At 58.8% G+C, this 13,895-nt stretch overlaps 1 protein-coding gene across 6 annotated transcripts in view; it reads right to left on the bottom strand.

Annotated features, from left to right (window-relative positions):
• Window positions 1-13,895, bottom strand: part of ABLIM3 (actin binding LIM protein family member 3) — a 56,469-nt gene that overhangs the window by 24,888 nt on the left and 17,686 nt on the right. The gene's annotated exons all lie outside the window — the stretch shown is intronic.

Consider the following 13,895-nt stretch of genomic DNA (forward strand, 5'->3'; position numbering starts at 1 on the left):
CCGCGGCGCGTGCAGGCTTTGCGCCAAGCCAGGGGCCGCAGGAGAGGGCAACGTGGCTCCCCCGGAGCTCAGGGCAAGACCCGACCTTCTCCTGCTGCAGACGGTCCGGGGACTCATCTCCACTCCTCATCCCCGTCCAGCAGCTCTGCAGACCACCACGAAGGGCTGATGCTCTGCAGCCTCCCCCCACGCTCCAGGGGAGGGACCGTACAGAGCTGCGGATCTTTCTGCTGTCTCAGCACAATCCCCAAACACACACAGAAAACATTTTGAAGAGCAGCTGCTGCTTTCCCTGCCCCACCTGCAGGTGCATGGGCTGCTCGCAGGAGTTCTGGGCTGGCTGACACCATGCTAACCACGCTGCAGGCAGGGGCCTGGCAACAAAGCACTTTGTTTGCTGTAAGACTTGAGAGAGGGAGCTGTAATTCGGGCAACTCGAGCAGCGACGGGGCAGGATTTCAATGGACCAGAGACTTTCTGACCCAGTGCTGAAGAGCATTCCCAGGAACAAGAGAAGCAGCTGATTGAAACCTGGTATGTGAACTCCCTGCGGAACACGGAGGACAGGGCACAAGACAGAGGAGATCACTCATCAGAGAGGCTCCTCGTTCACCGTGGGGCAGATCATGTGGCGGGGAACAGAAAAACAGCCCATTATTAGCTTCAAAAGCAAAGAAAGAGAAGTCAAAGTGACATTGAGACTGTCTCACATCAGTAAAATCCCATCCCACGTGCCAAGTGCCCAGAGACACACTCTACGGACATGCAGCACTGCTCACCACTGGGAAAATGCGATGACTCTCCCTGACTGCTGCCCCATCCCCTGGGATAACGGAGCTGCTGGGGACTGGTTGCCTTGCCCAGCCTGACCTGAGAGCTGCAAGGAAAGCCGAGGTGCTTTCCTATGAGTGCCCCTCAGCAAAGCTCAGGCTCCAGCCTTGACATGAACTTCCAAGAGTTGCTGGGACTTCCCTCCTGACCACGCTCTTGCAGGCTGACAGCTCTCAGAGGCCATCAGAGGTACCTGAGGAACTAACGGGTACTGCAGTGCCAACAGAGGAGCTATAAAACAGGAGTCAGGCCTGGAGCTCAGACCAGCAGACACTCTAACTAGTCTAGATCTATACACTTTGAGGTCCCAAATAGGATGAAGGACACCTGTAAAGGGAGCAGGGTACCCCCAGCCATGCTTTCGCAGGCATGTTTCGCAGGGAGGCACAAGCCCTGGGAAGAGGGGTCCAGGACCTCCTGCAGCAGCATCCCGTGCTGCTGGTGGGCACCCATGAACTCTGCAGCAGCCTGGGGGGACGCAGGCCTGACCCCAACACCATCTCCCGAGGCTGGAATGAACTGCAGGGGATCTCTTCTGTAGGGGGTCTCCAGCAGAGCAAGAGTTACAGCACTGAAACCTCCTCCCACGCACCCCGCGCTCGCACCCTCTCCGAGAACAACGAAGCAGGAGCCAAGCCCTGGGACACAGCTACGGCAATCCACAAAGCTCGTAGAGAAAAGCAGAAGGGAGGTGGGGTGAATGGCTGGGAATTAATGAACACTTAAACAAACGATAATAATAAAAAAAAAAGGGGGAAGAGAAAAAAAAATAATGTCAGAAAATGAAGGCATCACTTATTCCGGGCTTCTGGTCTCTAGGGGAAACTTCTTGGTGTCCATAGCAACAGATCGCCAAGCCCCTGCGCCGGCAGGTCTGATGGGAGGGAAGGCAGAGGAAAAGGAGTCCAGGATGGAGGAAATGCTTACAGCTGTGCTACACCGCTGGCAGAGATGAAACCATACGGTCACTCCTATTTGTACCCACGGAGATGGGTCAGGACCCGGCTTAGGGCACCATTGCCCTCCCGCCTCCCGGCTTTGTTCAGCCCTAAGCCGAAAGCTCCCCGATTTGCGATTAACCTCCGGCCCATGCTGGAATTTTGCTCTGGGAACATTAATGCATTGTTTTGCTGGGGCTCCGCTTGTTTTTGAGCAGGCAGCTGCCCGCCTCGTGGCCTCGCGCAGGAAGTATTACACATCACAACACCCCTGAGCAGAGGGACAGCTGAGCAGGGCAAAGCTCATTACACCAAAATAATCCAGTAATAATGTAAGTAGCATTAGCGGCCTCGCAGGCCGAGATACAGCAGTCGGGGCGAGGGGGCGGGAGCTGCCCAAGGAATGCCTTAATCTCACCCCAGTTTGCTCCCGCTTCTGCTGGTAGAGCGGGAAATTAAGCTGGCCTCGCTCAGCTATTAATGCATTTGTGCTCCACAATGCAGCACAAAAGGCTGCCCAGGGCCAGATTCCTCCGGGGCTCTCCCCATGTCCCAGCTGGCGCCTGACCTGCGGAGCCAGAGGAGCTGCTGTGGCCACGGCCGGGCAGGGAGCTGCTGCGTGGGCACACAACGGATTTCCCACTGATCTGGATTAAGGTGGCACCTCCGGTCAGGGATCGGTGCCCTGTGCAGCCTTAGGGACAGACAGCGGCTGCCATACGTAAGCAAGGGAGTTGGCAACGTGGTGGGGGGAGAGATGGTGCCCCCAAACAACACCCAGGGCTGTGAAGAAGAGCTGTGTCCCCTGGGAGGGCACAGGGACCTTGCCCAAGAGATGCTCCAAGCCACGCTGCGGTGAGCAATCTGCAGGTTCCTGCTGTGCATCCCTGGTCAATCCCCATCCTTCCTTCCCAGAGCACCCACCTTCCGCTGCAGGAGGGTCAACAACCTTGTTTGCCTTCCTGTCCTCTTCCTGCACCGTGTCCCAGCCCTCCACTGAGGAGGAGCAGGACAGGGGAGTGCTGAAGCCTTACGCTGCCTCTGGAATTCTTTAAACCCTTCAGGAGGGGGCAGAGATGACAAGAGATGATCCCAATCTACCTTGGAGGGACAGCAGCTCAACACCAATGCAGATAACGTGGCACAGCCCCCCAGTGTGGGCTCCAGGATGGAAGGCTGGCACAAAACAAGCTCCTACAGCTGCCTGGGACCCCCACCCAGACAGTCCCACAGACACATACCCCAGCAGCAACCTAGAACCAAGCCTCCAGGGACACAAGCTGCAAGGAACAGGACGCCCAGGGGCATTTATAAAGATCCATCCATCGTCCCTTACTGGGATCAGACCAGTTCCTGCTGGTTTCCCACCTATCTCCCTCTCCCAGCCCATTAGCCCTCCAGGAAGATCAATTAGGTAGAAAGTGTTGCAGGTGGGTTTTGCATCATTAGCAACAGGCAATTGGAAGCTCCCACCCAGCTCGGAGATCCTGCCCTGGCACAGTGTTTGCTATCAGCATGTTTATGAGACAGCATCTCCACAGGAGGATGGGGAGGCCTGATTTAATTAATTACCAGTAATTAATATTTGCACAATGCTGGGAGAGCCACAGGTGAAGGGGACTGTGGAAAAGAAGCAAAGCATTCATCCTTTAATTAATAACGAGAGGCGGTGCCACCGTGGGTGGGGGTGCTGGGGCTGAGGGCTGGCATGTGCTGGCCATGTGTGGGGGAGATGTCCCCGCTGGGGGAGATGTCCCCGCTGGGGGTGCCAGCATGGGGCTGGCTGCAGGGGATGCGAGGTGTGCCTGGGTGAGACCCGAGCGTGCTGGGGGAGCTGCTGTGGTGTGTTGAGGGGTCCTCACACCTCCATGGGGCTGAGCCCCCCCTCTTCCAGCAGCCGCTGCATCCCACTCCTCCCCGCTGCCTTGCAGTGAGCCATTCACCACAGCCATCCTCTGCATGCTCCCTGCGCCGACTGGGGCTGTAAATCATCCTTGTCCCAAAAAAAACACTGGGGGTGGTGGGACCAGCATGGCACGGGGGGTGCGTGGGATGCAGCTTCCCCAGGGAGGGCGAGGGAAGATGGGCACCCGAACCTCAAGTTGGGAATGGCTGGCAGAGCCCGTGCCTTCGTGTCCCTAGGGAAGGGACGATGCCACGCCGCTGGGAGAAGGTGAGGAGGGGCCCAGGAGCATGGCGGGGGCCGGGGCGGCTCGGGAAGAGGAAGCCCAGCCCTGCCAGCGTGCCGGCCCCGGAGGTGTCGAGGCTGAGGGGCGGCAATGACTGGCCAGAAAGGAATTTTGCTGGAAGTGCTGGAGGCTGAGGGAGAGGCTGGGGCGAAGCTCCAAGGATGGGACACGATGTGCCGGGCTGGGGGCGGAGAGTGAGAGGACGCAAAAACAATCCGCGGCTGGGATGCAGGGAGGGAGAGGTGGCACTGCAGGAGCCTGCACCCCAAACCCCCTTGCCTTGGCAGGGATGCGGGGCAGCCCGGCCCGCTCCGAGCCCTGTGGGAAGTGAGGGGGAGGATTTCTCCTCCAGACAGGAGCCGTGCTGTGTCCCAGGGGCGGCCGGGGAGGAAGGGTGGGAGCTCCAGTGGCCGTGGGATATGGGTTTCTCATCAGCAGCGGGACTGAGGGCTCCTGCCTGCTGTCTCGCACAGCCAAAGAGCTTGACCATGGCTGTAAAAATGCCTTGGGGAGGAAGGGAAAGATGGGCTCAGAGCCAAATGATGCCGGTGCCATGGGCAGGCACGGGGATTTCCACAGCCGGCCATCCTGCAGGGCTGCCTCTGACCCCGGTGTGTGGGAATGAGCTTGCTCCGGCTGCCGGCCCACACCGGCTCCCGGCCGAGAAGGTGACGATGGGGAAAGGCGCTGGGGGCTGTTGGCAGCAGGAAGCCGGGTAAGGGGCACGCTGCTATGCCAGCACTGGTGGCCCAGCTGAAAGACCAGATGAATTACCCCTGAAATAGAGGAAGGGGCCAGCAGCTGGCATGTCCAGCTCCGGGGAGAAATCTGATGCCTGCTGCATGGCCATCTCGGTGCTCAGGCAGCTGGCCACTGCTTTCCGTCGAGCTTCTACAGATAAGTCATTTCGATCAAGGAGAAAATTATATATTTACCTTTGGTCAACATGTTTTCTCTTTTCATCTTTCCCCTAAGTAAAATCCAGAAGTATCATGTGGTTCTTTATTGAATGTTTAGGTTTTTAGGCTGGGGCAGGCCACGTGCTCCCAGTAAAGGACGGGGCTGAGGGCAGGTACCACAGATCTGCTGTGGGATAGTTTGGAGCATGGAGCAGCTCCGGCTGCTTCTCCTGACATTCGCATTGCGTGCGCTGCTGTCCCCACGCGTGCCGCAGGAGCGGGCAGGGACAGGCAGCGTGGGCTGGGAGCAACAGCGACCGCCCGCCTTACGCAGACCAGGCACCGAGGTATTTCCAAGCCATCAGAAAACACTCCTGTTAGTCAGCACGGAGCGTCGTGCAGGCAGGATTATGAGCCCCCGGCAAGTGTACGCCAGCCTCTCCTCTCCCAGCTCGCAGGCAGAGCCATCTGCGGCTTACAGCTAAAAACCCTCCACTGTGTCACAGCGCCTAATCTAGCCCTAGGTTTCCCTAATTAGATCACGACCAATTATTGCTTCCACCTGCCTCACGCCGTCCCCTCGCCCCCCACCACCGTCACTCCTGCACTGTGTCACCTCGCTCAGCGTGACACAGGACACAAACAAGACGTGGGTGTCGCGAGGACGGCAGCCAGCGGAGCCCGAGTGGCAGATGCCAGCATGGGCGAGGGCACATGGCTGTCAGCAGCGGGATGGGGCTGCGATGGGGATGCTGGGCTAGCACCGGCATGGCATGGGGGAGGGAGTCCACTCTATCTGGGTATCATGGGAGGACCTGAACGAGCGTGTCTGGGTATCACAGAGGGTAACGGCAGCTCCATCCTTCCTGGCTGAGCTCTGTGCGATCCCTCTCTTCGCAGAGGTAGGTGAAGGACACGGGCAGAGGTGCCACCCCCCAGCACCCTCACTGCTCCCCATCCGCTGTGTGCCACCGCCCAGCCCGTCTGCGCCTCCCCCAGCCCCTGCCTCCCCCAGGAGGGCTGGCAGCCGGGCCAAACCCCTGCAACAGCCTCCTGATGAGCCCAAATGCACGCTCTGGCCCTACTCCAGCCCCTGAACCCGGGGCTCGCTGCAGATTTGAACCTCGGGATGCTCGAAGGCTCACGCCCTGCCTTGGCAGAATGGCAGGGGGGGAGGATGGGGGCCGGGGGTGTGGGCACAGCCCAGAGAGCCGGCAGCACCGTGCTTCACACCCTGCGGGCAGCGCTGGCCATGCAGCGGGCAGGACCAGTCTCTCCCCTGGCTCTACTCCCCAAGCTCCCAGTATCCGTGCTGGGGGGGGTTCCCTAGAGCTGGGGGGGGGCGGTCTCCCCAGAGCTCATGTCAAGCTGGAGCTGGGAGGAAGCAGCAAACTGTCTCTGTCACACAGATATGAGTGGTGGCAGCCACTGTGGCTGGCCAGTGACGTGGGAAGGTGCCCAACTGTGACTAACGGCAAGAGCACGGCAGGACTATGTGCCAGGGTGGGAGTGGGTCTGCGGGGGGACACATGCTGCTACCGCTCCAAAAAGAGAGAGGAGGGAGGTCAAAAACAGTTGGAGGAGACAGAAGGGGAAAGAGAAAGAGGGAAGAAGAGAAAGAAAAGGGATAGAAGGAAAAAGGAAAAAAAACGACGGAGCAGGGAACAGTGAGGTTCCTGCCTGTGCAGCAGAGTTTGTTTCTGGCTGCGTTCATGGAAATTATTGTCCAAACGCGAGCGCTGAGGAAGCCGGCGATTGTCTCCCCGCACTGACCCGGCTGCCGGCAGCTGCCCGTGCCTGCCTGCAGGATGTTTACTTCCCCAGCGCGGGCAGCCCGGGCTGTAACATGCCGGGGAAACCCACAGACCCTGCTGCCGGCGGAGGCTGTGGCGGGTTTTAACCCCGTCCTCTGGGGAGCCCCCCCTGCCACCACCCAGCCCGGCAGGGCCATGGGGTGTGCTGGGCGAGGGGCCCCAGGACTTCTCCGGTTTGCTGAAAGCACCGACTGCCCCACTTGTGATTTTTCCAGATTCTCAAGAAAAAGAGGAAAAAGTTGTTCTTCCAGTTCTTGCAGCTGTGGGGAATTTCAAAGACCTCGGTGCAGAGCAGCGTGACAACAGAAAGCCTTGTGTAGCGCTCCCGGGCTTCCCCAGCCTGACAGCTATTCCCTGGGCTGCCCGGAGCTGGCGAGCCAGGGACCACACTGTCCCCACAGCCCCCAGCCACCCAGCCCGGCAGCGGCCAGGGAGCACCACGGGGAACAAGCCCATGTGTGGCATCCTCACTCGCAGGGCTGCAGTGACAGTCACACCCTGGGCGCCACTCATGCCAGAGCCATCGTCCAGGGAAAGAGGTTCCTTCCGCCACTCACCAGGCAAAGGAGGAGGGCAAACAGCATCCCCAGCCCCACACTGATCTGTGCCATGGGGTGGGTGCCCGGAGCTGGGCTGCACCCCCCACCACTGATGCTCTCGCCCTGGTAGCAGCTCAGAGGCACCGGTGATTTTAACAGCATTCACTTCCCAGCGTAGAACCACCCTTTAAAGTTTAATTGGCACTCACCGGCCCCTGCTACTAAATAAATGAAGAAGCGGAGGGCTCAGTGGGTGCGAGCCTCCACTGCCTGGCAAGCGCTGCGGCATGGGGCCGGCGTCTCTCGAGAGCTTCACTCACACCTTCCCTTTCCTGCAAGGGACCTGCCAGGATGGCTGCGGGGGGACTGGAGGAGGGCGATGGGCTGTGCGCCCCCACGCATGGCAGCTCGGGGGGCACGGAGCTCAGGAGGGGGCTGGAGCAAGACAGGAGTTCTTGGGGATGCAACGCGGGAGGATAATGTGTGTTAGACTGAGCTTAACATGTGCGGTGGAACACACGTGCTTGCAGGCACATTAGTGCATGGCTTGCATGGTATGTATGTGCCCTCCACGCTGGTTGCTTTGCTCCCATCTCCAACAAGCACTGCCATGGTGTTTTTTTTCCCAGATAATACTTGTACAGCTTGTCATGGCAACAAGATCTCCTTGAACTGCAATTGCAGCCGGGATGCCTGGTGCTAGCACGTTTGCCTGTCTGCAGACATCATGGCAGCCCCTTCCAGCAGAGCCCTGGGCTCCACACACCCCCAAACTGTGTGAGAGCAGGACCCCCAGGGGAGGGCAGCAGCCCCAGCTGCCCCCCAACTGGGATGCAACCGGGTTTGGGGGATTTTTTGCAATGACTAACAGAGAGCACCAGGCAGCTCCTCCCATTTCATGCCCTCCAAGAAGGGTCTGTGGGATGCTCAGCCCCGCTGCGCTGGACCAGCCGCTCCCCACCTCGCCAACAGCAGCGACCTGCAGGAGGAACCGAGGCACCGGGCGATGTGGGAGAAGGAAGGCTGTGCATCCAGCATCCCCCTCCCGCAGGCAGGGGCTGGGGCTGCTCCCCCCACTGTCACCCTCCTGGGCACAGTGCTCGGAGGCAAAATCCTCCCAGCTGCTGCCCGCCTCTGCTCCCAGCACCGTGCCCGCTCCAGGAACCACTCTCCACAAGCTCTTCTCATCCTCACACGCGGTCTCACGCCCAGAGCCCCCCTGTCCCACCAGGGCCCCGGGATGCACCCCAGAACGGGCACCCAGTGCTGCAGATAACCACCCAGGCCAGAGATGAGGAGATCAGCCCCTCCGACAGCTCGCAGAAAAGAGATCCCCCGGCACCTGGTGCACCATATCTGCACGCAGGCTGAACGTGCCGCAGCTGCCTGTATATCTTACATGGCATGCCCAGTCTCCCAGGCAGGCATGGTATTTCCACCAAGCGTGGGGCTGGAGACGTAGTACTCAACAGGGAATCACAGGCTTTAGGAGTGGCAATAAATCTCCAAAAGGCACAGCTCAAATTTCACAGTAACTATTTAATTCCCCTCCCTATTATCCCTGAGAATATTTTAGCGGTTCTTGGCGTCTCGGGGAGAGGAAGAGAAAGGACAGATTGCATTTTAATTAATAATGGCTGAAATGCATGGCTGCCCAGGGTAGGAGCTGTGGTGAGCCCAGAGCAGGGAGTTATGCCGAAGAGGAGGGGATGGCACAGCAGTCCCAGGGTGCCGGAGGGATGGCGCTGGGTCCTGCCCCGGGACGGCTCCAGCAGGACAGCTGGGAGCAGCCTCCTCTGCCCCACTCCCAGGCAGGAGAAAGGATGCTCTGCACCTCTGCAAGCCAGGCGGCTACCTTCCGTGCTCCCTTCCTCTTAAAATCTTTGTGGAGGACACTAGGTAGTCACAGCCCTGAAGCTCACAGCCCTGTTCTGACACAAGGTCAGACTCATGAAGGAGTCCCAAAATAGCCCGGTGAAGGGGGAGCCGCCCCGATGGCGAAGCTGGGGAGCATGGCCAGCCCTGGCAGCAGCGCTTGGAGCCAAGGCTCTTGGCTGCCGGAGCCTGGGCTCAGCGGGGCACCAGTGAGGACCACGGCAGTCCCAAGCACGCTTTTGGGGTGAGCAGGACTGCTCCTTGCTGGTGTGGCTTCCCAGGATTTGGCTACCCAACTGCTACCCAGATCCACTGCAGTGGTATGAAGCCCCCACTGGCAACTTGGGACCAGCAGTGCTGGGAAGTGAGATGCTTCCCCCAAAACATGGGATACACATCTCCATCTCCTGATGGCTACGAGGTGGTCTGTGCTGCCAGCTCTGCTGGGTCTCCCACCGCCTGCAAAAGCAGCCTGGCCAGGAAAGCACCCTGGCTTGCACAGGTATGAGGTGCAGCAGGGGTGGAGGGGGCCAGATCACAGCTGCTCTGGCCCCATGAGCAAGTCTTCAGGGCCGTGGGCCATCACTGCAACACGGCTGGACCAGATCTCAGTTCCAATGGGCTCCCCACAGCCACACTGAGGCCCCTGCACAAGGCACTTTCACCCCAAGCTTGAGAGCCTGGTGGCTTTGGGTGCCACAAACCACTCCTCATGGGACATGCAGGGCTCAGAAGGGCTTCATTCAGGCACCCCAAAGCACCCAAGTGCAAATCAGGAGCTCAAGTGCCATCTGCGGTCCAGGAGCTGGCCAAGCTGTGCAGGGACTGCCACCGAGCCGGGAGCACACCGGGCTACCTGGCACAAGCTGGTGCAGGGCCAGGGAGCTGCGTGGAGCCGTCTGCGATCATGGGCAACTATCGATTTGCTTTGCTTTCAAGAAAAAATGGAGCAGTGAAGCCATGGGGGAGAGGGGCGAGAAGCACGTGTGTGCGAGCTGAAGGAGAGATGGAGGATGCAGACAGCAAACAGGCTTCCCCAGGGGCCGAATCCTGAGCACGTGTGCTACCCACAGCTCTTCTCTCTGCCCCTCGCCCCAGCAGATGACAGAGGTGTCCCACCACCGCGGGGGCACACGCACTCAGACGCCCCGAGCAGATGTCTGCACGCACGCACATCAGCCCTTCACCCGGGAGGCTGCTGAGACGCGGGATCCAGGCCCAGAAAACCAGAACAGGTCCCTCTTGGGGGATTGCCTCTAGATTCAGAGGGTCAGCTGCAATTTAGGAGGTCTGATGAAGCAATAAGCAGCAGGAGCGAAGCCTGGGGTGACATAGAGATGCGGTAGCCAGCGGAGAGCTGCTGAGGGCCCCCAGCCTCGTGCTGCGCATCCCAGCCCTTAACCGGGGGGTCACAGCCCTCCGATTCCACAGCCCTTGCGGCACCTGCCAGGAGAGGCGAGACTCGGCTCCTGCAGCGCTGCCCAAAACCCACCCTTTTACGTACGAAACCAACAACAATCTGGCCAGGGACACAGTGAGAGCTGACAAACATGCCCCTGCCCTCTCGCCCCCGCGCACATCTCTGCAGCATCCCATCCCCTGCCTGCCGCGTGCAGCCGGGGCACAGCGCCGGGGCTGCTCCCGCTGCCGGCATTTGTCATCTCTCCCACCGTCCACCGCCTCCCCAGCAGATGTGCACCACTCTCTGAGATCAGCTTTTTGGGCTGTGGAAAGGTTTATTTGAGGCGGGCCAGGAGGGATCCCCGCCGAGAGGCTGAAGATGGGATTTCATCCTTACATCTGGTTCAGCTTAAAAAAAATCTTGCCCAAGCTGCTCTAGATACAAATAAATTGTGTATGAGCGAGGGGGCGTGAGGCAGATGAGTGCATCCTGCACAGAAACACATCGCACGTTCACAGCCACAGCTCTGCCGGGGTCCCAAAGCAGGGCTGGGGTGCGGGGACAGGGATCTGGGCAAGCACAAACCCACCCGAGTGGTCATGGAGACACGTGGCTGCTCTTGGTGGCCCTCTGTGGATCCCAGGTGCAGGAGGACCACCTGAGGCCACATTCTCTGGAGGACACTGTGCAGCCAAATCCTTGGCAGCAGCTCACCCTCTGTGTCTGGACCCTGCCAACCCCAGGGTACGCGTGCCTCACGGGGTGACGCAAAGTCACAGCCCCAAACCTCCAGTGTCATGGGATGCTGCAGAGCAAAAGCAAATACAAAAGCCTTCCCCATGTCCCCTTCTCCACTGTGCCCATCCCATGATATCCCCCTCCCTCAGTACACACGGCCACTCCATCCCACCCACCCTCTGGGTGCAGGGCCAAACCAGAGCTGCCACCCCCAGCAGGGAGGTGGCAGGAGCTTCAGGCCACCTACTGGCCACAGAGCCCCCACCAGCCTCCTCCTCTTCCTCCTCACCGCTGCCCTTGGCCACCGGGGCTGATGCTGGCCAGGGAGGGGAGCTGGCAGGGTGGTCTCCGGGGAGGCAGCCCGGCGCCGGTCAGAGTCCTTCTCCTCCCCCGGATTTCATTCACGAGGCGTGACAAGTGGGTGAGCTACAGCCAGCCACACAGCTCACCCAGCAGCCTCAGACAGTGAGAAGGCAGGAGGAGCACGCCTCGGCGGGGGGCTGGACCCAGCCCACACCATGCTATTCTCTGCTCTAACCGGGCTGGACAGGTTTGGGACGTCGATGCAGGAGGATGCCCTTGGGTCCTGAAGCTAAGGGGTGCCAGATGTGCGTGGGTAGAAGTGACTGAACTTGAGGTCCCGGCCAAAAGATGAAAATTGTTAGCTCGTCATTTTGCTGAGACCAAATTTCCTGGTAAATAGAGGCTGTGTTCAAGGCTGGGAGGCAGTCCGTGCTGCATGGGAGTGCAGTGAGCCCAGGGGGACTCTCTCCTCCCATGCCAAAGCCCACCCACCGCTGCCAGCCAGGGATGCGGGAGCCTGGACGAGCTTTAGCAGGAGGGATCCATCCCAGCCAAACAAGAAAAAAAAAAAAAAACAAACAAAAAACAACCCAGAACGCAGTAAAGGGGCTTTCTGAGGAAGGGAAAGGAGCTGTCAGATGGTCCCCGACATGGTGGCATCTCCCGCTGGGCCTCGGAGAGGGCTGTGGAGTCAGTGCCAGGGTGTCCAGGACAGGAGCTGACACAATGGAAACATTCAGGCTGGTTCCTCACACGCACGCGAACGCGCCAGAGACAGCCAGGACAGAACGGAGCTCGTTTCTGGCTGATGCATGGAGGGGTTTTCTGTTTGCTGCTGTGTTTTGTATTTGTGGCTTCCCGTATGGAAATGCTTTTTCCCTTTAACCTCCACCCACAAGCCCAGTGGATTCTGTTGCAGTTTTCAAAACATATGGTGCATACATCAAAAACATAAAAGATGCTATATTTAAAATATTACAAAGCAAGCCAGGAGCCAGCATTTTTAAACTAGGGCAGTGTCTGAGAGTGAAAAATGTGGGGATTTAGGATTTTCTGTACCAGATCAGAGAGAACAGCCCCGTTAGACGAGATAGAGCCAGGCTGGCAACCCGCCACCTTGCAGCAGACTGTTGCTTGCCTAGTCTGGTACCCGCTCCTGGGAGAGGATGCACCCGGCCAGCCCGCGCGTCTGCGCCCTGCTATTTCCCAGGGACCATGGTGCTGCTGGGTGCAGCACCTCTCTGCCCCGATCACCGCTTCGCATCCAGCCCATACTCGGCACGGTGGTCCGCATGCGATGCTCTAGACAGACAGCCCCAAACCATCACGCACTGAGCTAATTTCTTCCCGGTTTGTTCTGCGATCAGTTGATTCCCTGATGGGCTGCATACCTCCTGTATTACTCCACTAATCTCTCTGTGCGTAGCATCATTTATCAGGCCAATACAAGCACCGCAAGGAAGAGAAATTCTTGCTTTCTGCAGGCGGGGGTTAGACCAGAGACTCCTCCATCTCATTTCTCCAGGCTGGAGCTTGTTCTCCTATTCTGCAGAGTGCAGTACATTCACTTGTTTTATTTTAAACCATATTCACGCTGGCATTGTAACTCCAACCTGGGAGACTGCGTCATAGCCAGGGAATGAGGGGTGTTGGATTTGCTATTTTTAACTCCTTCTACTCCAGGGAGGGAACTGAAATCAAATCTCTATCCAGAAACACTGTATAGATATTAATGCGATGAAATGGGAATTTGGACTGGAGGTGACAGCTGGCAAAGCAAGCCCTGGCGTCACAGAGGGGACAATCTCCCCATAAATAGGATGCATGGAAGGGGTGTATGTTTCAGAGCAATCTCAATGCCATCAGTGCGTGCTCAGAGGTTCAAGACCAGCCGCCCCCCAAACCAGTCCCATTCCAGGGGATGAATTACAGCTCAGGGCCGGCAGCAAAACACCATCAGGATCTTCCCTGGCAGGCTCCAAATTCCTCTATCCACTCTTATATCCCGGGAAGGTGTTTTCTGAAACAAGTGGGATCTCATCAGCTGGGCCCCTGGAACGTGGGGGGGGGGGGCACACAGCCCAGGCTGCAGCACGAAGGGCACTGCCACATCCCCTTGGAGACCTGCTAAACCATCAAACTGCCTGCAAACCATGGGGTCAGAAGTGACAAAACATACACCTGCAGCCAATTAATACAGACCATCCCAAAAAACAGTGCAAACCCTCTTTCCGAGAGGGGCTTAGCAGAGCCCCAGCCCCCCTGGTCCCAGCGGGGTCCCGTCAGCCAGGAGCCGTGCAGCGCAGAGGGTGTTTACTGCTTTTCTTAATCTACTGTGATCCCCGCTCTAATTCTGTTAGAGGCAGC

This window comes from Chroicocephalus ridibundus, chromosome 11 (genome assembly GCF_963924245.1).
Source record: "Chroicocephalus ridibundus chromosome 11, bChrRid1.1, whole genome shotgun sequence".
In the NCBI taxonomy this organism is placed as follows: domain Eukaryota; kingdom Metazoa; phylum Chordata; class Aves; order Charadriiformes; family Laridae; genus Chroicocephalus; species Chroicocephalus ridibundus.